This window comes from Typopeltis vanoorti, chromosome 7 (genome assembly GCF_054136105.1).
Source record: "Typopeltis vanoorti isolate ZY-2024b chromosome 7, IOZ_Tvanoo_1.0, whole genome shotgun sequence".
NCBI classification, from domain to species: domain Eukaryota; kingdom Metazoa; phylum Arthropoda; class Arachnida; order Uropygi; family Thelyphonidae; genus Typopeltis; species Typopeltis vanoorti.
Window position 1 is genome coordinate 133,509,357 of NC_143555.1, and position 27,169 is coordinate 133,536,525.

General features: G+C 34.2%; 1 protein-coding gene across 1 annotated transcript in view; it reads left to right on the forward strand.

Moving 5' to 3' along the window:
- The window catches only part of LOC150105080 (3'(2'),5'-bisphosphate nucleotidase 1), a 144,218-nt gene that overhangs the window by 31,608 nt on the left and 85,441 nt on the right, over window positions 1–27,169 (forward strand). The window lies entirely within an intron of this gene.

A 27,169-nucleotide genomic window follows, 5' to 3' on the forward strand; every position in this document is an offset into this window, starting at 1 on the left:
CGGTTGGGATGTTAAGTAAAGTAACAAAATATTTCCAAGGATTTAAAATCTGAAAGCACAGATTATGGTTTTAGAAAGGGGAATTCAGTATGGATCCAGTTTTTTGTCTAAAATTAATAATAGAAAAAATAAATGAATACACATTACATCTATTGATTTTGAAAAAAGCATTTGAATAAGGTAAAAAGAAACATTTTAATTAGCATATTACCAGAGAGACAAATATTGAATAGCATTCTAAGAGCTATTATATGCTTACATAAGGGGGACATGATAGAAGCATGCAAAGTCTAAGTATACTCCTATGTACATCTCCCACATCCAATGCTGCTGTCACATTATTATAATAAGTAAGTAGATTACTAAAGCATGACCTCCCTTTAGCAAATTCATGCTGTCCATCAAAAATAATACCATTGTTGTGAACCCAATTCTGGATCATGATTCTCACCAGCCTCTCCAACTCTTTAACCACACACCTGACACACAGATAGGCCTATAATTTGATGCTTGAATTCTGTCACCTCCTTTATGAAGCAGTGCAATCCTGCCTTTCTACCACTCATTTGGAACTTGACCCAATTTAAGACTCATATTAAACAAATATGTCAAGGCAGATGTCAACTTCCTGACAAATTCCTTCAAAATACGCAGTGATATATCATCAAGCTCCTCAGCCTTATTAACATCAAGTTTGCTTAATTCCCCATATACCTTTTCCTCACATTTCGTCTCTTCTCCTCCTCATCCATTTCTCTTAAACTCTCCATGGTGTCGCATTCATAAGGATGAAAGACCTTTATGAACTGCTCATTAAATATATCATCTATATCCTCCACAGCAGTTATCCTTATACCATTTTCTCCAATCAATGTCATTCTACCATAATTATTCTCTTTTTTGCTGATCATATATCGAAAGAACTCCCTAGGATTTTTTGGCATCATTAGCTAACTGCTGCTTATACTGAACTTTTGCTACCCTTACCAACTGAGTCACCTTCATTGCCTGTTCTTTGTATTCCTCTTGGAAATGATTATTACCACTCATCTTATGTTGCCTCCATAATGCCTTTTTTCTCTGTATTGCATGCTTAATCTCTTCATTCATCCATTTCACACATCTACCCTACCTTATTTAATCTTCTGACCTTTGGAATACATTTAGACATTGCTTCTACTAGGTAGTTCTTGAATATCACCCAACTTCTCATTCCATGCTACAGCTAATTTGCTTATACGTTTACTGGTTACTATCTCCACATTATCAGGTCTATAGTAATCTAACTAAATATTATATTCTATTCCACCTCTATCTCACACCATACTGCCACAGAACCACTGCTGCTATTTCTCCCTTTCAGCTCTACCTTGTATGGACATTACTCTTTTCTGTCATTAATAGCATTCCTCCCTATCTTTTTACCCTTTCTGTCTTCACAAAATACATCATCCCCTTCCATCTCTAAGTGAGACATCAGGATGTCTCGCTTATTTCAACAATTTGTTTATTTTTACATACATAATCTGGAACTAAGCTCTAGAGTACACTTTGATTTAAACTTGAAAATTTTAACAAAAAACATAAAAGAAAAAATGTTTTCTTTGCAGCATGTTCTAAAATAAAACACAACCCCATCTACAGAATCACACTTTTTTAACACTATGAAGAGCAATGTTGTACCTTCGGCAAGACACCTGAGAGACATCCCTATAAGAGAAAGTTGTATTTGAAGTTCTTTGGTTATTGGGGGGGGGCAAGTCATTACACATATTTTTACTCCCTGAGAACTTGACTGCTCTTTCCTGGTGTCATCATTGTCATGTAAGAGATAGTAGAACATTTTTAGTTGTCTGATGTAGTAATGATAAATTCTTGAATTCTTCTGAAAGTGAGGAGGAAGAGTCTTGGTCTCTTAAAGAGTTAAATTTTCACCTCTTTCAGTTTAGATATTTCATATAGGATAAATGCATGTGCAATATGAGAACAAGCTTTGGATGCTCTGTAATGGTCAGGATCATATGCAGACAGTGATTGCTTAAGTTTATGTACTTCAATAATTTCTGTCACATTTTGCATTGTGAGTTTTTTGTAGTCTCTGTATATATATATATATATATATATATACACACATACATACATACATAGAGGTTCTGATGCAACTTCTTTGTCGATGTTAAGAATTTCTTCTTAAAAGAGGATTATACCCAGTGTTGAACTATAAGGGACTCGTGTGAGTCCTTTGCTAAATTTTTCTCAAATTTGAGAGCTCCCTTGTTCTTCTTGTTTAATAATCTTATAGAACTAGAAAATACCACCGTGGAATGTATATATGCTATTATAATTGCTACTTTAAATTCATATGGATTTTCTGATAACTATTTAAAAAATCATTTCATTGCATTTTGTTCTGATGGAGCTAGTGTAATGTTAGGAAACAAATCAGGTGTTGCAATCAAACTTCTACAAAAATTTCCCAATGTTGTGATTTGGCGTTGCACTCATCGTTTACACTTAGCATCAGATGATTCAATAAAAAACATTAAAGAAATAAATCATTTTGAAATATTTATGGATAAATTATATGATTTTTATCATCAATCATCAAAAAATCAACGAGAAATAAATACAATTGCAAAAGACCTTGATATTGACATTTTAAAGATTGGCCGTGTGTTTGGACCACGATGGGCAGCTTGCTTTTTAAGCCGATTTCTCAATTTGGATTTTTTAAAAGATCTGGCATTAATGATTGATATACTACAGGAATTATCATATCTGGCAGAAGTTCTACAAATTTGCAATATAAGTATTATAAGGGCTAAGTTAAGCCCTTTTTTTTTTTTTTTGCTCGATGATGCGAGCCCTTTGTTAAAATTTTCATAGCTCACCACTGATTATACCTCTTCCAAATTCCAAAACTATCACTATTACCTCAAGGACAAAAGTTTTCTTGCTGTCCCACTTCAATTTCTTATTATTGTTGTGGTTTGGAAATCAGGTGCAATTTGAGAGAACAAATTTTTCTATGTGGTGAAAATGATGATTTCTTGCTCTTATTTTCCAAAAGCATATATGATATGATAACTCCTCCAGAATTCTCTCAAACTTAGCTTGCCTTCCCCATCAGTCATCACAAAAAAAAACATTGCTTGAATTTTCCTTTTAAAAGTCCCTATTGCTGAATTCTTATTTGGTTTGTGCAACAACTCTAATACCTCCTCTTCATACACCTGAGTTTCTTCATTCATTGGAGAGGTAGCAGTGAACTCAATGTTGCGTACACCAGGTTGATAGCTTTTAGTAAAATGGGCACTCAGTTGAACAACCTCTTCTACATCTGTCACCCTCACACCATCTGCATTCAGAAAAGTTATTCTTTCATATTCATTCTTTCTTTTACTTGCAGCATATCAATAGAATTCTTGGAGGTTGCCTTTAGCTTACAGAGCCAGTTTCTTTTCATACTTAGACTTAGTTTTCCATACAACAGTTGTGACTCTTCTGGCCTGCAACTTATAATTTTCATAATGGCCATCATCCTTCTGCTCACAGTATTCCTTCCACATCATCCTTTTCTTATGAATATCTTGCTTGATAAGATTACACATCCATTTTGACTCCTACTCTATTTATTCTTTGAACTCTTGGGACACATTCTGATATCACATCATTTAAGCATTGTTTAAATGCTTCCCATGCACTGTCAATATTTCCATCAAGCAACCGATCCCATTCCACTGAACGCAGTATACTTCTCAGTTGGTCATAATTTCCTGCTTTGTAGTTCAGCATGTAATCTTTTCTGAAGGGAATATTCATAAGCTTAGCCACTTCCCAAGTGGGTACAGCATGATCACTCTCACTAACCAGAGGCAGAATAATTGTCTTTACTGAAACACCCTCTGACACTATAATCAAATATAACATGCTTTGGCCTCAAGTTCCTTCTGTTACATGCTGCTTGAGAAAGTTGTCTCACAAGAGCTTGATAAATTTGGTTTCATCCTTCTTGTGAGATTTACTGCTACCCAATCAATGTTTGGATAATTAAAGTTGCCCATTATGATTACTCTTTTCGCATCGTCTTGATTTGGTGATGCATTTCTTCATCACTAGCAACTGATCCACCAGGTCTGTAACATCACCCCACTATGTATTTGATCGTATCATATTCCACCTCACACCAGATGGCTTCAACCTCACTGCCACACAAAAATACTCTAACTAGTATTACAATGATAGGTCTTGACACTAACAGGATTCAAATCATCCGCTATGATTAGCAGCATGCCCCTCCTCTTCTATCCTGTCTATCCTTCCTAAAACGATACCAGTTAGTATGTCTGATTCTGATAGCCAGGTCTCACATATGCCTAAAATCTGAGATCCCAACACATTGACCAAGACAACAAAACTCTACCCCTTTGTTTCTGATACTCCTGGCATTCGTATACAGACATAATAAGCTACCTGCATGTTCTTTTATATACTCTTGTCTGTTGTCTGCTTGACAAAGTTGGACAACTTGCAGATTTCTGTTCTTCTCTAGTGCCTTATACATACATGCCTTATACATGCCTGGTTCGGACTCATCAAATGTGCAAACTGTCTGGTAGACAGCTTTGCACATATTTGATGAGTCCGAACCAGATGAACACAAAGTCGAAATCATTCTCTCCTCATAATAATTTTCATGATAATGATCATTCCTGTTCATTAACATAGTTACATAACATTGTCATTCTTATGCTCATATTCTCACCATTCCTCTCATTTCTCTGATTCTCTCTTAGGTCTCATACCATATAGTTTTTCAAGACTCCTGATACCAAACACATTTAAGTGTTGATCATCCCTCTTATACAAATCCAATCTTCCCTCAAAACTCACTCCACACATCCAAAAATTCGCATCCATTCCTTCTACACAGCCTACTCATCGAATTGTTTGCCATCATAGCTGTTCTTAATTAATATCATACCAAGGTAATATACTCATGATTTTCACTTTCTCACTCTTCACTCTCGCTTCTTCCAACAACCTTTTATATCCTATTGAATGTATTTAGTAATATTTGTAGATCATCTTCATTTTCTGCTAGTAAGATTATATCATCAGCATATCCAGTTATTCTTAGTTTTTCATTTTTAAATCATATTCCACATTTTTCCATTTTGTTTACTTCTTTTATTATTTCATCCATCACTAAATTAAATAATGTGTGACTGGGACTTAACGAATTGTCTAATTCCTTTAGTCTGTCCTTGTTCTGTATTTATTATAAATTGTTATCTGTGTGTGTGTGTGTGTGTGTGTGTGTGTGTGTGTGTGTGTGTGTGTGTGTGTGTGTGTGTGTGTGTGTGTGTGTATATATTCTATAATATAAAATGATAAGCCCTTTTTTTGTAACTTTTTTTTTTTTTTGTCAAGTTATTTGAAACGTTTTGAAACTCAGGAGCTACCCTGGGTGTCGAGTCATCTGTTATACTGTATTACTAAAAACCTTGGTATTTCAGTGTCTAGCTACTCACTGAGGAGACCTCAAAAAAGGTTGAAACCGGTCTGGGTAGTGACCCCCCCCCCACCCCACACACACATACCCATAATGTATAACAGTATACATCTCTTAATGAGATGTGTTTTACATTATGGGAAATACTAAGAATAGTGATCAGAGCTTTAACCACCTTTACAACGAGTTGCCCTGGTGTTGAACTACCTTTAGACTTGAACTACGTTCAGGCGCAAACTTAACTGTTTTTCTTACTTGGGAGAAGGAGTAAAAAAACAAAGTTTATAAAATTGCTTGGTATCCTTAATATATATTATCCCCAAGGTAAAAACTTTGCGCACACACACACACACATATATATATTCTTAATTAGTTCGAAAACTTGCTTGGTATTTTTCTAATTTTCATTATGGTTATATCTTTTAATTGTTTTCTGTCAAATGCTTTTGTTAAATCAACAATGCACATATAAAGAGGTTTATTGTATTCAACTGATTTCTCTATTATTTGCTTTTATATAATTATTGCATCTATTGTTGGTCTGTTTTTTCCTAAATTCATGTTGCTTATCTGATAATTGAATATTATTATTTATATTTATATTTTATATCAGCAATAACTAATATGAGAATTGAAGTTAAGAAATCAGAGGTACTTAGTATATTGCAAAATTTAAATGCAAATGCTGCTGTAGGTTTAGATGGAATATAAGCTCAGGTGTTGCATGAATGTGCAAAGGAATTGTCAATGCCTCTTACTTGGTTATTTAACTTAAGTTTGAACTCTGGTATGGTCCCTAGGGAGGTGGAAGGAAGGCAAAGTGGTTCCTTTGCATAAAGATGGCTCTAAAACTGCGGTAGTTAATTACAGACCAATCACCATCTCAGGAGTGGTGGTAAAAGTATTGGAAAAGTTGGTTAAAGACAAAATTCAAGAATGGGTGGATCAGGATATGAAACTCTATAGGGGCCAACATGGTTTTGTTAAAGGTTGATCCTGCCTTAGCAACTTATTAACTTTTTATAATAGAATTACATCTGAGTTGGGCAAAGGAAATGGCTACATAGTGGTACTTCTGGATGTTGCTAAGGCTTTTGACAGGATACTCCATAGAATACTGTTGCGCAAATTGGAGCAGATGGGGATGGATACTAAACTGGTGATATGGATAGGAGAATGGCTCAGGGAGAGATACCAGAAGGTGATGTATGGAGGAGCAGAGTCCAGGATGAGACAGGTGACCAGTGGTGTGCCCCAGGGCTCTGTGCTTTGGCCATTGTTGTTTAATTTGTACATGACTGATATAGGAAATGGCTTAAAGGGAAATATGATGATGCAAAGTTATAAAGCACAATCAAAAATCATGCTGATGTTGAGAGTTTGCAGGATGATTTAAATAAGCTGGCAAAATGGGCAAAAGGTAATGGATATTAGTTCAATGTGGAAAAGTGTAAAGTTATTCATTTTGTGATTAAAAGATTACCAGCTGTGTACTACATTGATGGAACGGTACTCCAAGTGATTGATGAGGCTAGGGACTTGGGGGGGGGGGGTGTTGGTGGATAAGGAGATGAAGTTCAGGAGACACATTTCTAAGGTGTCCAAGATTGCACATGGGATTACTTAGTTATTGAGGAACACACTAACATCCAGAGATAAAGAGGTTATTATTCCCCTTTATAAAGCGTTGATACTTCCACATTTGGATTACTGTGCTCAGGTCTGGTCACTTGGATTCCTTGGAGATGAGGAGGTTGTGGAGAGGATTCAGATGAAAGTCACTAAATTGGTGAGTGATGTAAAAAAGGCTCCCTACATTGATAGATTGAGAATTGCAGAGGTTGGTTGATAGGTGGAGAAGTGGGGATATGATAGAAGCATTTAAATTACTAAAAGATTTTTATAAGATTGATGCAGGGAAATGTTTCAGCTGTGTGATAGAGATGGAAGAACAAGCGGTCATCCCTGGAAATTAAGGAAAAGTGTGGTTAACAAGGGTGTGAGAATAAGGTTTTTTGCCTGGAGGGTGGTGAATGAGTGGAATGCGTTGCCTGACTCAGTTGTGAGTTCATCGTCTATAAATGAATTCAAGAAGAGATATGATAGATATTGTTTTGATAGTTGGGGTCTCCCACAATGAGTCTACTGACTCCATGGAGATACCCGTAATAATAATAAAAAAATAATAATATTTACAGTTCATTTTGTGCATAATTTTAATGTAGCGCAGATCAGATTTATTACTCTGAATTTGTCTTGTCTCCTTTCTCAAAGATTAGTATTGTTAACCTCTTTCAGTAGTCATTTGGCATTTTTCTTCTTCAAATACTGTATTTAGAATATGTTACAGTTCTTTAGTTAATTGTTTCCTCCATATTTTAATAGTTCATTCCGTATCTTATCTATTATGGCTGATTTTCTGTTTTTAATTTCTTTAAAAGTTTGTTCATTATTTTTCTAGTGTTTCAAAAGTTATATTATCTCCTTTGAAAACATCATTATTGTTGATTATTTTATCTTTGTTCTTTTCTGCGTATTGATTTTGAAAATAATTTTTCCATTTATCCAATCCAATGTTTGTTAGCTTTATACTTTCATTAAGTTCTTTCTTCTGAGTTTGTATTATTTTTCTTTGAGCGCTGTAAAAATTATGCTCTAATTCTTTGGAATTGAATTAGAGGTCTTTAATTTGTTTTGTATATATATATATATATCTGTGAAATACAATTTTTATTTTCTTTCACTAAACTTTTTATCTCGTCTTTGAACCATTGTTTATTTTTAAATATTTTTTGTCTTAATGGTTCTTTGCTGCTTCATGTACATCTTTAAATACTGTCCATTTTATTTCTGCTGTTTGTTTGTTTTGTCTTGTTATGTTTCCAACTTACCTAACAGTCTTCTCTGGTATGGGTATATCTTTCATCCTGAAGTAATTCTATCCTGTATTTTGTTCTTCTCTGTATGTTTTGTTTTGTTTTATTCTTTAATAGTTTCATTTTTCCAAGAACAAGCTTATGGTCCCTTCCTATATCTGCTGATGTTAGAACTCTTACATCAATAATTTCTTCTGCCAGAATTTTGCCCTCTTGTATTCTTCCGTGTTATTTTATGTTGTATGATAAAAAAATGTGTTTTTTTTTCGTAATTCATTATTTGTACAAAACTGCAGATTCACTCTAATCATATTGATTACTTCCTCATTAAATCTTTGGCATTTACCTGGAATAGCTGTATTACCAATTCTTGCATTGAAATCCTCATATTTATTTTGTCTATTTTATTTTGAAGGTCTTCATAAAATTCTTCTATTTTGTATGGAAATTTCACTTGAATGAATCCTGCAGTATACTCAAGATCAAAGCAACTATCTGATGCATTGTTAACAAATAATAGAACCTTCTTTGCCAAGTTCTTAGTCTGGAGATATTGCTCTATTTGCATACAATAATTCATAAATCAATCTTGAAAATTTTTATTAGTCACACCTTTCAATTGATATTCTTAAAAATCATTGAAGTCAAGAATAAACGACATTCTTCTTGGATTCTCAAAAATAATGATAATGAGTAACTTCATTTTAAAGCCACTCAAACATTTGATCCCAATATCTCATCTCATCTTCCTTTTTCCCTCTTTTACCTTGCGGTGTCGAGAGTTTATTAATAATCATCGGACCTCAAACCGTTCACAGGATACTATGGTCAGCCCTATGTCCCGGTGTATCCTATGTCCATATTGTTGAGTTCTCAAGGCCGGTTTGCCTGCTTTCCGAATGAAAAACCCCAGGATAAACTGGGGAGAAAACCCTACTGTCCATGCCCAAGACCGGCTAACTTGGCTATGACTGAGGTCGATCCTTCAGCTCCTCACGTCATCGATGGGAATTGAACCTAGGACACTCCTTCCCCAGGCATATGGTTGTGAAGTGCACAGCCACTAGGCTAACTGTGCGGACGATCCCAACATCATCATTAGAAATTGTTTTAGTACCTTGCATATCTGGCAGCTTCTGCTAATCCTTTAATAATATATTCATAATCATCATCATGTGTCGTCTCCATTCAGGAGGTTGGCTGCCATGTCTCTCCACCAACTTCATTCCTGTGCCTCCCTTGCACATTCCCCATATATTAGATATGTCTGGTTCTTAAGATTGCTGCTCCAAGTAGTTCTTTGCATTCCTCATTCCCTCTTTCCCTGTACCATTCCTTCCAGGACTGTTTTTTGTAGGCTGTCATATCCAGGGCTGCATTTACCATTAGGCACATGAGGTGCAAGATGGAGGCCTCACTCTCTGGGGGGGGGCCTCATTTTAAACCTTACTCCTCACAAAGAACAATAAAAAAAACTGCATAGTTATAGTTGCAAAATAAAATACTTATTTTTAAATATTAAATTCATAATATAAAAACTAGAGGCTGCTGAAAAATTTGTGAGGCTTCCCGCTTCCATTTGAAATACATTGTTCTTTCAAAATGAAAAGAGCACTTACCTACATTACCTGGAATACATAGTAGCTACATTCTGTGGCCTACAGCAAGAAACGCAGTTACTTGTCGTTTGCGTGATAACTGGAATCTTAAGTTATATCAGACTAAATACCTATGAGTCATATTCATTTTGCTGCTTGTTTTTATCGTATAATTATAGTTTTTAATGCCAGCATAAAATAAGAAATTCTTTCATACTTTCTTTACTTCATATTGTATCACTTTGGAAGATCAATGTCACTATCATTTTTTTTTGCTAATTATTTTAATCGCCAATACATTTTAAAATTCTCCAAGAACTTGATTGAAGATAATTATTTTTGTCAAACAATTATTTTATAAATTCATGAAAATCCAAATCTAAAAATGAATACAGCCTCCACTGTTCTAAATTAAGTTTCCTATTTTATTCATAATCTTAGTTCTAAGGTTAGTTATCATACTTAAATCTTGAATTATATCATGTCATGCATAATTTTTATAACGTAATCTGTAGGTTTTTACATTTCAACTTTCTTGGTTTCCCTCCTAATCATTCACTACAAATCAAAATAAACGGCAGTTATGAAGTCAACTGTTATGTACATATTTTCGGGTAATTTTGATATTATGCGGCAGTTTTGAAGTAGTGATATTTTCCCTACAGTTTATCTTTTGAAACATGTGTAGGCGCATGCATCAAAATGAAATTTTATTTCCAAAATTTTCATAACAGAATTAATTCTCCTTTAATGGCTAACTCCCCCCTCCCAAAATTATCACCACACACACACACACACACAAATACTGCTAGATAACATGTGCGCACTTTCTTTTTGTTTGAATTCGTTATTTTTCCAAAGTAATTGTACTGTTGCAATTTTAAGCAAAAGACAAAGGCGTAGAATCTCTGATAAAATACCATTGGATATAAATTAAAAAGACTCACAATCGGAAACCCTGAGTAATGCAGTTTAACACCATTTGTTGTTCATAAAAAAAAATAAAAAAATCGTTGCTAAAATTAAAATGTGCGACCCATATAATCTTATTTTGCAAGGAAAGGAAGCAAAATGTCATATTTATTTCAATAAATGTTATTTAAAAAATATATTAATATTTGACATAATATTTCCAATGCAAACAAACATTGTGATTATTTATTTTTGCATATGTGAAATTCGTTTTTATTTGGGAAGAGACAATAAGTAAATTGTGCTGCAAAAAAGGGTCAATCCAAGAAATACAGTCACATATCTACAATAATTCGTTAACAGCAGGGGGGGTTGCATTTTAACAGATAGAATGCTGATGAAGTTTCATCAGCATTCTGCCTTTTTATTAGGTCAAAGGGATTTTGAATATGTTTGTGAACAGATATATTCAACATAACTTAGCCAGTTTTGTTGTAAAAAGTGCCGCATTTGAAGAAATATTAGCGACATAATAATAAAATAGCAAAATTCATAATGCTTCAGAATAACTTGATAATTTTGATAATACCAAAACAAGATGAGACACATCTGTAGAAATCTATTATTATTATTATTATTATTATTAGAGTCCTTTTAATTATGAACTCTATAAAAATATACTTAATAAATTTGTATTTTTGTGTTTTTAAATAAATAAACTAGTTTCATTTTGTCACAGATGGTTTTTGCTGGACTACCTGTACTTTTAGACTATTGTTCTTATTAATATTGTAAAAACTCGATTGTAGCTTAAATATTATTATTATTATTATTATTCCGGACAACTCCAAGGATTCGATAGAATCATCGAGGGAGGCCCTAACATCATGTCAAGAACAACTATTCGACGTTCACACAGTATCTGTCATACTTCACCTTGAACTCATTTACAGTCATGGCACCCACAACAGATTCTGGCAGCTTATTCCACTCATTCACCACTCTCCAAGTAAAAAACCTAGCTCTAACACCCCTGCTAACCACATTCTTGCCCAGCTTCTATGTATGGCCCTAGTCCTCCCACCACCAGTCCTATTCTCAAAAATATCTTCTGGATTAATCTTATAGAAACCCTTCAGTAATTTGAATGTCTCAATCATATCACCCCTTTTCCGCCTATCGACCAATTTTTTCAACCCACAAATCTTCAACCTGTTCTCATAGGGTAAGATATGTTAAAGTGTTAAAATATTCCAAAGCACATTACATAGATTTTTTACTTAGGTCAAGTCCCATAAGAATGTTGTAAAAAATAACCTTGTTTGTCTTTGTATATTTTGTATTAGATATTTTTGTAAATAGCCCTTTGGAAATTAACAGTGTATACTTCTTTAATAAGAATATGTTAGACTGTTAAAAACAAAGGCAATGTTTTTTGCCGGAGCTGTATGTAATAGATCTCCTGTCCCGTCAGGTGTCTTCTCCCTCCAGGAGATTGACTACCATGTCCTATTCTGCGCCTCTCTGCTGCATTCCTCATATGACAGATAGGTCCAGTCTTCTATATTTTTCATCCATGCCAGTCTTTATCTTCCTCTCTTTCTCTTTCCCTCAACAGTTCCTTCGAGTAATAGATCTACATGGTGGCAATAGAAAGGTTGTATATTAAATTTTGTGTGTATGAGAAAGCAGAGTCGTAGCTAGGGAGGAGCGTAGGGGACTGTCCGCCCTGGGTGGCACTTTGAACCTTTTTGAACTTTTGCAGTTAATTCTAAAATACAGTCTCGAGAACTCATTTCCAAAGATTGTAATACTACTGCGAATTTTCCTCACAATTGCTGTAAGTGTTGCTATTTGTGAGAGAACGTGTGGACAGACTTATGTGTTCGTCGAACATGTTGTTTATTATTTTAACGGTATAATAGAACACAGAAACTAAGTAAATAATTGATTTATTAACTTGATGCTGATATTTCGCTGGTATTATAACCAGCATCTTCAGAGCACAAAAACACTGTTTGTCACAATACGCGAGACTAAAACAACATGGTGTACATTAACAAAATTGTAGCAGCAACACAAAGACTAGAGTCCTGATTTTGGCGCCCTCTATTTGGAAAAAAAAAAAAAAAACGCTATCATATATTGCTAGAGTCCTAGAAAAGTGCTAGTTTTTCCTTAATATGACTGTCTCCCAGATCTTCGGCAAGTTAATACAGCCATATTTGTTGAGATTTGGAGTGTGTTTTAGGGCTTCTGTCGCCTCTAAGAACAATCTCTCTGATTTATATGGGTTTCTGTGTAGTACTTTTGTGTTTTTCCAGTTGATCCTGTGTGCAGGGGTATCCAGAGCATGGTCTGCTAGGCCCGACTTCCCATAATGATATTTCCGGACGTATCGTTTATGTTCGCTGATGCGGATATTCACAGTTCTTCCTGTTTGACCGTAGTAGGCTTGATTGCAAGAGCAGGGTACTTGGTAGACTCCTGGATGTGATAAAGGAGGAATGCTGTCCTTGGGTGAGCGGATGAGGGTGGCTAATTTGCTACATGGTCTGAATGTAGTGCGTAGTTTATGTTTAATGAGAATTCTTGAGATCTTTTCGGATGTGCCTTTAATGTAAGGGATGGTGACTAGCACTTTTCTAGCACTTTTCTAGGACTCTAGCAATATATGATAGCGTTTTTTTTTTGTTTTTTTTTTCAGATAGAGGGCGCCAAAATCAGGACTCTAGTCTTTGTGTTGCTGCTACAATTTTGTTAATGTACACCATGTTGTTTTAGTCTCGCGTATTGTGACAAACAGTGTTTTTGTGCTCTGAAGATGCTGGTTATAATACCAGCGAAATATCAGCATCAAGTTAATAAATCAATTATTTACTTAGTTTCTGTGTTCTATTATACCGTTAAAATAATAAACAATTTGTGAGAGAAGTTTTTCTAAATAAATTGATTAAGAATTACCTACATTATTATGAAATAGAGTTCGCCAATGTCGTTGACGATTTCGCAAACAGAAAAGCAAGCAAAATAACATTTTAGAATGTTGAAATTAAAGTTTTACTTCAGAAAAAAGAATAGTGTTTTAATTTATTTCCCTATGCATCGTTTTGACTTGTAGTATTTTTGGTGTGTATTGAGAGGGGCGGCAAAAACTCTAGCTACACCACTGTGAGAAAGGCTTGTAAGCTCTGCACGTAAACATCTCTGAAGTCAGTAAGAAAGGTTCAGACATCTTTCCGATTGTTGGTAACTTACAATCAAAAGAAGGCACAGAAGAGAACAAAGGGCTGGCCAAACTTGAAACTTAAGATGAAAGAATCATGCCGAATTCTTCAGGGTTACAAACTTCATGCGAGGTCTCAGAGAAGGCATAATAAAAGGGGACAGAGCCAAGCATACAGGGCTTCCCCGATCCAGAAGTCGCTAGAGAGAGGGCTTCGAGTTGCCGAAAGGAGATGTTCCAATCACCGGAGAAAAGCTTCCAGGCCACAGAGGAATCCTGGTTGACAATTTGAGTTAGTGGAGGAGGCAGTCGTCCAGACATTTTTGGCGAGCCCAAGCAGAGGAGAAAAAGCGAGACAAATTACCCAAAAGGACCTTCGCTCGGAAGTTTTTCTTTTTGCCACGGGAGAATAACTTTTTGCCAGAGCTGTATATGAGTACCGCAGGACACAGTTCACAGTCCCTATTTTCCCGATAAGATATTTCTGAAGCCAGATTTCCTCAAGCTCAAGATCTGAGATGAGAGAATTGCCTTAGAACTTTTTGTGCAAGACCATTGACTGAATGTGCGATACAGAGCTTTTGTAAGTTATATACCTTTGTACAATTCCTCTTATAATGTGTTTTAGTTGGACAATTAAGATTTAGATTAACAGTAACAAGAACTGTCATTAAGAGAATCTATTGGCATATTTGAAGTTGATATACAGTTTGTAAAAGTAACAATAGAGAGTTAGCTAACCTCTTTGAAAGTATACTTAGGATTAATAAGTGGAAATTGTAAACAGAGTAATTAAGTTTTTGAGTTAAAGAAAGTTTTTGCGATCATTTTGAAACACATTCCAGAGACAACAGAGGTTTTTTTGTGTGCTGCTGCTATTTATATTAATTAGTTAGGTAAGAGCAGTTTCTATATCACATAAATAGAGCATTAGAATTTCAAGTTTATTATTATTTATAAATTAAACTGATTTTTCAGTTCATTTTTTTGTGCATCAAGATTCTAGTCATTTTAGGGTAAAATGTTGAGTAAAAAAGTGGATGTTAGCGAGCATAGCAAGTTATCGTTACTATTTATTGCCTGTACGTTTTAACTAAAGCTGGAATTATTATGCTTATTACTGCAACTTAAAAAAATCAAAGCTGGAGTTGAATAAATCTTGTAATAAATAAATGTTGTAATTCAATAAATATGATGATTTTTGCTATAATTTTTATTACCATAAATTCAAAATTTTTATTTTTAGTGAGAATATCTGAACAGTTCATGAAGTTCCAATTTTTACCTTGATTAGCAAGCTTAATTTGATTGCATTTAAATTTTTTTTTTAAAAAAACTTTTATCCTTATACTAAATTATTACCATACCTTTTAATATTTTTTCATATTCAGAATTTTTGTAGCAACTATGATGCTTCTCAAACAAAATCAACGTTCTCAAAATCAATAATCAACACTGCAATTGAATTCTTCCACAGAAAGATTTTAATTACATCTTTCTTTAAATTAATTATGATTCAATTACATGGAATATTTAAAAGTGTAAATAATATATATATTTAGAATTACATTAAAAGATTTTAAACTATTTAGAAAATTTAATATTAAATATAAAGTATCGTAGAAGTTGCATAATTATTTATAATCCATCGATATAAGTTAGTCATTTATTTATATAAAATGACTTACAAGGTGCTAGTTTAATACCAAGATTTTTTTAATATTAATATTTATTGTATACATGTGAAATTCGTTTATATTTTTGGGAAGAGACACAATAAATAAATTGTGTACCAAAAAGGGTCAAATATAGAACAGTAAAGGAAATTCCAAAAAAACGGTAATTAAACTGTTAGTTTAGTTACTGTTATTTGACTAGTACTTGTAAAGCAGTATACTGTATATAAGTGTTGTGGAAAGGCTTAGACGTTGGTTATGCATTTTCACTATGTTTGCCAAACCGGCAGAACAGCAAATATCAGAATTTCAGAACACAAGGACTACATCCGGTTTCACCAATACAGCCACTCTGGTCTTGCTGACCATGACCATGCGCTGGATACCTGCCATAGAATACGGTGGAAGAAAGCCAGGATAATACACCGTAGCAAATGCAGATATGAAAGGCTTTTCATGGAATCAGCTTCAGCCCTAAGAAACGATCCAAACCTCAACAAATTTGGCTGCATGAGACTTCCTCAAATTTGGGAAACCTACATCAGAAGACCTTCAGCCCAATCACCTAAGAATACCAACATTGCTCACTAGAGTGCACAATCAGGACTTTAGGAGAAATAATAGCTTCCTACTTCTTCCTCACTTACTGTTTTGTTGTGCCTGCGTGCACGTGTCTTGTACTTAAGATCTTGAAAATGGCAATGTGACGTTGCCGAAATATTGAAATATATTAAAATTTATTTTAATGTATATCCTAGTACGTTGTAATTTCCTTAAATTATATAGTGAAAATGTATATAAGTGTATATACCTAATTATATGGTTAAAGTAGTCGCAGTTGGTAAGAATATATTATTCAATTAATTATTATTCTTATTTTACTGTTACCCATTTATTTTAACAAAACCAAGATACTACTGTTTCTATTTTTGTATTTTTTAAGCTTTTAACGTAATTGTTTATTTTATTTATATGTTTATTTTGGATTTAATAAATATTTATTTCACTTTTGATAGATTAATACACATAATGATGCCAAGAACATTTGAATCTGGAGTTAGTAAAAGAAAATAACCTAGAGAAAATGAAACACAGCTAAATAGTCAAAAGGGGACAATTTTGTCTTTCTTGCGTTCTGAAAATGAATAATTTCGTAGAACTGAAGTTGTACTTCACAGTTCTCGGAATAAAAATGAAACATTGGTATCATTATCAGGAGGAGATGAAAGTGAAAATGAAGAACATCAAAATGATGTGGAAAACATAGAAGGAGAGAAAAAAGTAAATGAAACAAATCAAGAGGATTCTGAAGAAAATTTTCAATCGGAGTCTGTACTTACCAGCAAGCAAGCTATCTCTTATCCTGCTGATATAGCAGTGTGGCCACTTACTACTAATGAACAGTTTATCGAGCATATCTTAATAAATATGTCCCAGAATGTTGGTAAAATCGAAAATTTAAAAAAAGAATACACAGAACGCAATAAAATATATGTCAGAAATGTAAATATATCACAATTTTACTGTAAAAAGGCGAATGGAACAAAAGAGAAATGAGAGTGGTTAATTTTTTCATAAACCAGCAAAGCAATTTACTGCTTTGTTTGTAAATTGTTTTCTAAGTCAAATAATAGCTTAATGAAGGATTTTAATGACTGGGATAATGTAACATGAACCTTATGTGATCACAACCATTCTACTGAGCATATACGAGAGATGTGCACATATCGCAAAAGAAAATCAAGTTCTGTAAACAGTCAAATTGATTCTGAATTGATCAAACAAATACAATCTGAAGAAAATTATTGGAGAGAGATTTTAAAAAGAATAATAGTTACCATTAAGTTACTGAGTAAACTAGGGCTAGCATTTAGAGGAAATACAATAATATTTTTTCTGATTCTTGCTGAGCTTATTTATCATGTTTACATTATTTAAGTGAATTTGATGATTTTTTAAAACATCACATGAAAATGTATGCCAACTGTGGTTCTGGCAGATCAAGTTATCTTTCTTGCCATACTTGTGATGAATTCATAGCGTTAATAGCTAAAAAAACAAGAGAAATATTAATATCAGAAATAAATTTCAAAAATTAAGGAAGCTGCTTATTTTGCAATAACACTTGATTCAACGCCAGTCATTGCCCATAATGACAAACTAGTTATGATATTTAGGTATGTTGCCGCAAATTCTGACATTAGAGAAACATTTATCGGGCTCATCAGAATTACACAACATCATAATCATCATCATCAAATTCCTGCCATATACCCTCAAGGGGTATACAGGATATGACAGCACTACATGAAAAAATTCCATCATTACTAACTTCCTATCTATAATTTTCCTCCAAATCAGTCTGTTACTTGTCAAGACTCCAACATTATCAGATCTTATATTTCTATCGTCTAAGGTACTTTGTACTATATCAATCCACCTATATCTTGGGCTTCCTCTGGGTCATTTTTCTGCCAACCTGGCAGAGAACACTTGTTTTGCTAATCTTTCTTCGCCCATTCTGTTTAAGTGACCATATCACCTGAGATTACCTCTGCTAACGCATTCCTGGATGCTGACAATGTCAAGTTCTTTCCTAATATCCTTGTTTTTAATATGATATTGCCATTGATGCCATCTGTTCACACCTATAATATTTCTCAGGACTCTCATATCTGTGGTTTCTAGTGTTTGGTCAAGTGTTTTACTTCTGACCCAGCTCTCAGATCCATATGTTAAAACTGGTTTGAACACTGTCTTGTATACAGCTAATTTAGTGTTCTGACTAATTTCTCTCTTATTCCATATGAATTTATTCAATTGACTTCCTACCATACCAGCTTTGCTGATTCTGTTGTCTATTTCTATATTTAATTTACCATCTTGAGTAAAAATCGTCCCTAAGTAGCTGAAATGTTTCACTTGTTCCATAGGTTCTCCATTCACAACACAGTTGACATGATTCTGCCTATTTTCATAGTCTTTGTCTTTTTATTGCTGACCTTAATACAATATCTATCACAACACAGTTATTCAATTTAGCCAGGGAATCTTGCAGACTTGTAGCGGATTTATTTAGAAGTATAACATCATCAGCATAAAGCGAGGAGTTGGCATTAACATCTCCAATTTTGATATCATGTTTAATACCACTTTCCTTCATAATGTGATCCATATAGATAATGAATAACAGAGGGGATAATGTACATCCTTGTTTCACACCAGATTTAACATTAAACCATCTTCCTGTACTCCTTCAATTCTAACTGCTGACTTACAACTCAAATAAAGACTAAGTATTGCTTGATATAATGCCCCATTGACACCATATAATTGTAGTGTATTGAGTTGCTTCTCTCTTGGCACCTTGTCATATGCCTCTTCCTAACCGACAAAACTTAAATACAGATCTTTGTTATATTCCCATGATCTCTTGACTATTTGTCGTAAAGTGAAGATCTGATCCTGACAGCCTGTATTTGGCCTAAATCCAGCTTGTTCTTCACCAAGCTTTTCTTCCACAATTCTTCTCAACCGTTTCTCAAGTATACTTCCATAGATCTTGCCAGGAAGACTCAGTAGGGAAATACCTCTGTAATTCTCATATTCAGTTTTATTTCCCTTTTTATATATGGGTACTATGAGAGCTCTACTCCAATCATCGGGGATTCGTCCCTCTGTCCAGGCTTTCTGAACTATGCAGTGCAGCCACTGTAAGACTCTTATACCACCATACTTCAGCATTTCTGGTCGAATATCATCTACTCCTGCTGCCTTTCCACATTTCAAGCCTTTGATGGCTTTTTCTACTTGAAGTATGGATATGTATTCCTGACTGCATACCTGGTCAGTGTTTTTTATCACTGTGCTGTCATCACTGCTTGTTTCATTTAGCAGTTTTTCAAAGTAATTACTCCATACTTCAAAGATATCTTTTTCTCCCATTTTCATGTTACCTTTATCATCTCTAACTCCTTTTACAGCACTCTTTCCTCCATTCCTATGCTTCTTCAACAATCTCCAGATTATTTTGCCACCTTCTTTGATATTTATTTTCTATATTCTTGCCAAAGTCCACCCATGACTTTTGTTTAGTATTCTTGCATTTGTCTTTGTATTCTCCAAGAGCACAAGCTGACTTATTTGACAGGAACTTTTGATATGCTTTCTTCTTTTCCTTCACTGCCTCTTTAACTTCTTGTGTCCACCATGGACTTCTGATTTTTCTATCCTTGCAGACAACCTCACCACATGCCTCTCTCTTGCAGAATCAATCAATATTTTCTTCAGAGTTTGCCACTGAATCTCCAAGGTTTGAATCCTGTTCTCAAACTCTTTCATTTTTTCTTCAATAATCTTTGTGTATTTTAGTCTACAGTTTACATCTGAGAGCTGCTCAACTTTTATTCGCTTTAAAACTTTCTTCCATGTTATTCTTTTCAATATGAAATTCAATTTTATCCTGCTCAAGACTAAATAGTGATCACTTCCGATTTCAAATCCTCTGTACACTCTGGTGTCCTGCACCAGGGAGAAAACATCGCTATCAACAATTACATAGTCAATGAGACTTTTCTTATTCCTAGCCTCTTCTCTCCATGTGAATTTGTGCACATTTTTATGTTGGAACATGGTGTTAGTAATAACCAGTCCATGTCCTGAGCAGAAATCCAACAGATATTTGCCATTATTATTAGCTTTGCTCTTTTCTCCAAATTTTCCCAAAATATTTTTTTATGTCTCACAATCATTTCCTACTCTGCTATTTAGATCCCCAACAAGGACCAACTTTTCCTTTTTCATTGTGTCAGTTGCTTTTTCTAAAGCCTCAAAAAATTCCTCCACATCTACCTTAGTAGAACCTTCTGTGGGACCATAGGCACAAATAAGTCTCATTATCCAATTCTCTATTCTCATATTTGAGAAGATTAGCCTCAAGAAGATTAGCTTCGTATTTTGTGTTGAATACTATGGCTACTCTTTGTTTTCCTTGATTTTCATTGCCTGAATATAACATTTTGTATTTATTGCTCAGAAAGATCTCACCAGTTTTTGTCTTTTTTGTTTCAGTCACCCCTATTATGTCGATCTGGTACTTATCTAATTCCTCAGCTAGCTCCATTTCTTTGTCATTCAGGCTTCTTATGTTGATAGTACCGATCTTTAACTCTGGTGATGTTGAGTTGGGGTTTGTTTTCAGATTTGTTCCAGTAGCTGACTTTTCGCTGTTCGCCCTGGTTCCCTGGTGAAAACAACGGGGTCCTTGTATAACCGGGCAATGCTCCAGCCGGCATGAAATTTTGTCATGTCGTACCATCATTTTTTATTTTGGTTTAACCAATAAGAATACAATTTGGTCGGCTAAATCCAAAATTGCCAGCCCATCCTTGTTCATTCAGTATCAATGTAGATACTCAACAGGGTGCACCACGAGAAGGTGAGGATTGAACATTAGGTCAGAAGCCCTAGTCGGTTCTCTGCATTCCTTTAAAGGTTATGTGTAGGTCTCCTCTTAGTTATACAGCTTTGACCCTACACAACATAATTCCTTATATTTAGAAGAGGTAGTATTAAAAAAATTAGAAGAATTATCTTTGGATATAAAAATGTGCAGAGGACAAAGCTATGATAACGCTGCCAATATGAAAGGTATCTATACAGGTTTACAAGCTAGGCTGAAAAAACGTAGTCCCTCTGCAGATTATATACCGTGCTCTATTCATTCTTTAAATTTAATTGGCAACTATGCCGCTGAATCTTGTCCAGAAGCAGTGCAATATTTTTGTTTTATTCAAAATGTAAATAGTGACTCTTCATCTTCAACAAGAAGATGGGGTATACTCCTTAAACATTTAGAAAAAAAATCTTTAACAGTTAAAAGACTAAGTTAAACGAGGTGGTTCTGCAAGAGCTGACGCTATATTGGCTTTGAAACGTGGATATTAACAAATTAAAGATGCATTACTTGAACTATCCATTTCTCCTCATGAAAAACCTATTTCTAAATTAAAAATAGGTTTTTCATCATTGGCTGAACATTTTGACAAACCAGAAACAGTAATTTTAACAGTTATGTGGGACAAAATTTTACAACGAATAAATAATCCTCTACAAGATCCTGATATAGATTTGTTTTTAGCTAATAATTTGTTACACTCTTTAGTTGGTTTTATTTTAGATATAAGAAATAGTTTTGCTGCTGTAAATGAAGAAGCAAATTTATTAACAGATGAGACAAAATTTAAAGATGAAAAGGAAAGAGTTAAAAAATGAAAAAAAAAACGAATGACTAAGTTTCACAATCTAACAATGAGGTTATATTACATGGGAAAGAAAATTTCGCTGTGAACACTTTTAATGTCATTTGCGATAAGCTAGTTTTCGAAATTAATGAAAGAACAAAAAGCTATTTCGACATATTAGATATGTTTGACATTTTTTGAAGGAAGATATAGATCAAGACAAGTACAAGATTAGTATTGATAAAATTTTACAAACTTATGGGACTGATATTGATCCAGAAAAATTTACTGATGAAGTTAGCAATTTTTAATAATGATAAAGGAAGCAAAGTCTTCAATTAAAAATATGTACAAATTTATAAACGATTGGTTAAGGTCTACTTTTCCGAATGTAGAAACAATTTTAAAAATATTTTGACGATGCCTATTTCAAATGCAAGTGCTGAATGCTTATTTTCAGTGTTGAAACGAATAAAAAATTATTTAAGAAGCAACTTGCACCAAAATAAAAGTGACCTGTCGTTATTATGCATTGAATCAGATGTAATGGACTTGATCAATTATGATGACATTATAGATATATTTGCTAAAACCGAAGCCAGAAAAAAAAACTTTAATTATTAATTTTTTATTTAAATTTGAACTGATTTATTTTTATACTTTTTTTTTAAAATGCAAATATATGTATACCAATGTTGTATTGCGTTATTAAAATGAGTTATTATGAAAATGTTGACTGTTATTTTCAATAAACTAAAAAAAAATGCTTATTTTTGAGGGCCGCATAATGATGTTGTGCCTCGGACCTCCAAAAGTATAATTGCGGCCCTGGTCATGTTTTAGCAAATGTCTGAAATATTTGGCCTTTCTTCTTTTGATAGCTTTAAGAAGACTTCTTTTTTTCTCCCATCATTTGTAGAACTTCTGCATTTGTTTTCTTCTGAGTTCATGATACCTTCATAATTCTTCTTAAAACCCACATCTCAAAAGCTTATTTTATCTTATGCCTCCTTTAATATTGTCCATGTCTCAGCCCCATACATTAGTATTGACCATATAGAGTATTTTGTCAACCTTATCCTCATTTTTATGCTATGCTCTCTAGATGTCAGGACATTTTTCAGTGTGCTGAATTTCTCTTTTGCTATTTCAATTCTTCTTTTTATTTTTCTTGTGCTTCTTCCATCTTCTGTTATTAAGGTGGCGAGATGTGTAAATTTATCTACTTGCTGAATAGGTATGGCATCTATTTTGATATCAATTTTAGGTATTGTCTTTTTCCTGGTTATTGCCATTATCTTGGTTTTGTTGGGATTAAAAAGCAAACCATATTCCTCACTCATAACTCTTACATTGTTGATTAGATCTTCTTCTTCCTAACATGCATTTTAAGTCAGGTGGCCTGTTCTGGTCTCATGCCATCTCTTTCTTGGTCTTCTGATTCTTCTTTTTTCCACTTATTTTATATCCGTACAATATTTTCTGCAGTCTGCTGTTGTTCATTTGGTTTAAATGTTCTATCCATTTTTGTTTATACTGTCTTATGTAGTACTTAATTGGGTTTATATATCAAGGATTGTAAAATTTCTTCATTTGTTTTATGGTTTCACTTGGTATATCCAGCTGTTTTTCTGAGATATTTCATTTCTGCTTGAAGTCATTTTTCATCTTTCCTTGTTAGAGTCCATGTTTCATTTCGGTTTAGTAAAGTTGGGTTTGACAAGACATTATATAGTCTGATTCTAGTGTGTTTTTGTACTAGGGATTTTAGGGAAAGACAACGTTTACTAGAATATTAATTACAAACTTTAATTATAGTTTTTGCAATTATTAATTTAAAATTTTAATTAATACTGCCTATATTTCGGTAATGTTACATTACCATCTTCAGGGATCACACAATAATGATATGTGCATGCAGGCACTAACACTAAGCAAATATGGCTGAAGAAAACAGCTGAAGTTGGTCCTAGAGTCCTAAAAGTGCTCCCTAGTAGGCTAAATTGGGTTGTATTGGCTGATGTTCTTAGAATGCAAGCTTCCCATATATGGGGAAGCATATATTCTCATGCATCCAAATTTGTTGAGGTTTGGGGAGTTTTTTTAGAGCTGAGACTGATTCCAGGAATAATCTCTCATATTTATACCTGCTGCAGTGTAGTAAAGTGACTTTCTTCCAGCATATTTTGTGGTGGGTCTCCAAAGCATTGTCAGCAAGTTCCGAGTGGCTGTATTGGCAGAACCGGATATAGTCTTTATTTTCAGATATTCTGATATTAGCTGTCCCTACTGTTAAGCCATAGTAGGACAGTTTGCAAGTACAAGGAACTTGGTATACTCCAGGTAGGTCGTCTAGGTGAAATGGCTGGACTTTGGTGGAGCGGATAAGAGATGCTAATTTTTTATATGGTTTGTAACATGTTGTCAGGTCATATTTTTCCTATATTTCGGTAATGTAACATTACCGAAATATAGGAGGTATTAATTAAAGTTTTTTAATTAATATTTTAGTATATGTTGTCTTTCCCTAAAGTCTGACGGTTCGAGACATCAGAAAGGATCATCCAAAGGTCAACATTCAGTGTGGCAGCAAGCTCCTCTTCTAGTGCACGAATAGCCTCGTTGGTGTTGGCCAAGAGAACGTGGGTGGTCCCAATCTGTTCCCATAATAGAGTGAAGCTAGTGCATCTATATATGCGGAGAGCTTTAGGTGAAGTGATTCGGTGTTTTAATTTTACACAGTTAGTGATCACATTATCATCCCGGCAGCATTTTAGAAAGGCTAATCGATTCAGTGGTCTAGAGATCTTCAGTTTTAACTTGCCATATTGATGGGCCTTGCATGCGATGGAATCTCCATGGATTATTTTTTGGGGAAGAGGAGAGACTGATGGGAAAAAATCAGGGGTGTGAGTAACGGGGTGTGAGACAAGGCTCATACCCCGTTACTCCCACCCCTGACTTTTTCCCATCAATCCCTCCTCTTCCCCAAAAAATAATTTCTGTCTTCAGATCCTTCTCCCACTTCCAAACACTCTCTACCCATCCTTAATAATAATAATATTATTATTATACATATAAAAAACCCAGGTTTTGTCAACTGATTCCCCCACATTACTTTACCCTCACTTTCTCAAAACTCCTTTAACAGCTTAACAGCAGAGGAATGCATATCACCAGGATAAGGAGACAAAAAACAACATCCAAAAAAGATATGTCCGAATTTTTCTCCAATATTATTCTTCATATATTAGTTTTATAACACTTCAGTAATTCCCCAAGATTTGAGTAAAGAGCCAATGACATTGTAAAAAAAATGGGACACTGCTAAACGAAAGTTGGCTCTATTAGCCATTAAAATAATAGTTAGAGTAACATGGGCATTTTCCCAGAAATAATACCTATTAAATTAATGTTTATAATTAAATCCTCGATATTCATTATAATTGATAATTGCTCACATTATCTATAAAATGAATGCATTTAAATTTTAATTATAAAAGTTATTTATGCAATCGGCTGTTCACCTTCATCATGCGATATATATGAATCTTTAGTGACAGTGCTTCTGTTATTAACTTAAAACACACAGTTTATTCTTGCTTGTCCTTTTATCATTTCAGAATCATAAGATCCTTGAGTTTATCATAACTTTTAGTTTAAAACCAGCACTGTAACTTGAACGTTTCTCCATATTTCAAATAAAAATTACCAGTAATTCACAAATGGCTAATGAGAAGTGAAAGCCAAGTGTGAAATGGACAGCAATGGTAGGCCAGTGGAGATAGAGCAGCTATGAAGACATGCATATGATAGGTGTGGTATTAACAAAAAATCGCTCGATGCAATGACAAAGGCAAGCCAACAATTGTTGAGTTGAAATGCTGATTCTCTTCAACCGAATTCCAAAATATCTGAAACTGCCTAACAACATTCACTATATATTTCTTAGTTTTCATGCTTTTACGTCAGGGTGGTGTTTCACTCATTCATTTGTTCCAACAGGATTTCTTATTATTGTTTCTGTACCGTGTGCATGGGGAGCTCAACTGACAAAGTTTCAACCCCTCTGTTGAATTTTATTGCTGTTTGTTTGCTTGCTGCTTCCTCATCGGTGGCAGACTCGCACACACTCATTATATGGCATCAAAAATTTCAAATGCAATCAAATAAATACTTATTGTAATTGAAAATTTGGACAAATGTCTGTCCAAACATTTGTCCAATTTACAACATATAGTTTTGCTTGAGTGTATACAACATAGTTACTGTGGGAGGGGACATGTGATTCATTAGGTAGTGACATTTTTATTTCAGTTGTCTCTAATTGCACTATTTGTTGACAAATATATTACACAGACTGCAAATGTTTCTGTACCCTATTCTGTGATACAATAAAAGTTTCTTGCATCTGCAGTAGTGGCTGTGGGGAGGGCATGTTGTTTACAGCGGCAAGCGAGTTATTATCGCCCCAACGGGAACATGTTTAAACGTTTTTTCGTGTGCGAGGTATATGCAAAACTTTTTAATTTCTTTTTTTTTGTAAAATAAAATTAAGGGCAAGTTATATGCAAGGTCAAGTTATATTTGAGTAAATATGGTATTTCCTTAGTCATTCATTAGTTCCTTTCAGTTCTGTTTATCTTAAGTAATATATTTTTGATGTTTCTTGGATGTTTGTTCTGAATGCATCCCAGTTCTGTTGAGCTGTTTCCTTTGTTACACTTGTATTACCAAGTATATTAGTCACGTTTTTATTGTTTTCAGATGCAAATTTATCTTTTATACTGGCTTCTTTAAGAATACTGGTATCATGTTTTGGACTTGTCTTGCTCCTGATGATTTTAGTTTTAATTTTGCAGTTACCACTACTGGGTTATGATCCAAGTAGTGTATATAGTACCAAGTAGATATATCCTATCTCTAATCCAGATAATTTACTATTACTATTACTATTATTACGGGCAACTCCAGGGAGTCATTAGACTCATCGAGGGAGGCCCCAAATCATATTCATCACAACTATCTGACATGCATACAGTATCTATCATACCTCGCCTTAAACTCATTCACTGTCACAGCATCCACTACAGACTCAGGGAGTGCATTCCACTCATTCACTAC